The 1,532-nt window shown below is 40.3% G+C and overlaps 1 pseudogene; it reads right to left on the reverse strand.

Annotated features, from left to right (window-relative positions):
• Positions 1-310: 310 nt before the first annotated feature.
• LOC100757603 lies at positions 311-810 on the reverse strand (annotated as a pseudogene).
• Positions 811-1,532: the final 722 nt, after the last annotated feature.

Below are 1,532 nucleotides of genomic sequence, written 5' to 3' on the forward strand. Positions count from 1 at the left end.
CCCACAGTCCCTGCTCATGGACCCCACTGCAACTTGCAACCTCCCTTTTCTCCTGTTTCCATTAGGTCCTGGATCTGTTCCTATCTATCACTTTTTCTTGTCTTCTCAGGAGACAGTCTTAGTTTGATACAAACTTGTTTGTTTTTACCCACAGAATGGCTATTTTGGTTTCTTTACTAGACCCATTATCTATGATTAAAAAGTTTTGTTTTGCTACTAAAAGACCTTCAATTTAAAATTATTATTCTTTTTTTTTCTTTTCAGTTTATTGCATGAAGGAGTTACACTAGTCCAAGTTAAAAGTGGACCTCACATTATACAAGCTGTGAGGTTTTTAAACTTGTGACAAGGGACAGGAGAGAAATTCTACTCATTGCAAGGAAATCCTCACTTAAGCTTCAGAGAGTCACAAGCACTTAAAACCCATGAACCTTCAGCTGGTCGTCCTTAGCCAGTCCAATCTCTATCAGGAACTGGCATATGTTCTTGCGCTGGTTACTCTGTAGCTGAATTACTTCTCCATATTCTGGATGCTCAATTACAGTACCATTGCAGGCAAATTTCTTCTTAAATGCCTTTACTAGTTTCTTTTTCTTACAATCATCAGTGATCCCTTGGATAGTGGTAAGGGCCTTCATGCTGTTTCTCTGTTGAATTATTTTTTTTTTCTCTGTTGAATTCTTATATGGATATAATCCTCAGTGCCAGCAGGAAGCAGGTCTTCACCTTTACTTGCATCACCAAAGGGGTCCAAAGAGTGGAGGTTCTGGATAGTGGACATCCGATAAGATTCCTTTTCCTTGGTGGAAACGGCCTGTGGAAGGTAGCTGCGGGAGAAGGTGGACAGGGGGATGAAGGCAGCTGAGTCCTCAGTGGCAGCTCAGTGACTGGGTAAAAATTATTATTATTCTTAATGCTAAACCTGACAAGAATGTAATGTAAAGTCCTAGACTTAGGAGAGCTGCTAACCTATTGTAGATTGTTAAGGAAGACAATAGTCATGTTATAAATCATCAAGCTCTTTAATTATAGTCATGTTAAGTACTGATGTAATTAATTACAGGGGTAAGCCTTACCTAGTCCCTTATATGTTTTCAGAGTTAGACTTAAAACAAGTAACTAAAGACAAAATTTTTCTACTCAGATACACCCAATAGACAGATAGTCCTCAAATGCTCAGAGATCTGCAGAATATGGCATTTAAAATGTTTAATTAAAAAGACTTTTCATGGGCTGGAGAGACTGCTCAGCGGTTAAGAGCACTGACCATTCTTCCAGAGGTCCTGAGTTCAATTCCCTGAAACCACATGGTGGCTCACAACCACCTTGAATGAGATCTGGTGACCTCTGTTGGCATGCAGGCAGAAGACTGTATACACAATAAATAAAATCTTTTTTTTTTAAAGGCTTTTCATGTCAGTTGGTGGTGCATGCCTTTAATCCCAGCACTCAGGAGGCAGAAGCAGGTGGATCTCTGTGAGTTCGAGGCTGCCTGGTCTACAGAGGGAGTGCCAGGATAGGCTCTACACAGA

The sequence above is a fragment of the Cricetulus griseus genome, chromosome 2 (assembly GCF_003668045.3).
Source record: "Cricetulus griseus strain 17A/GY chromosome 2, alternate assembly CriGri-PICRH-1.0, whole genome shotgun sequence".
NCBI classification, from domain to species: Eukaryota; Metazoa; Chordata; class Mammalia; order Rodentia; family Cricetidae; genus Cricetulus; species Cricetulus griseus.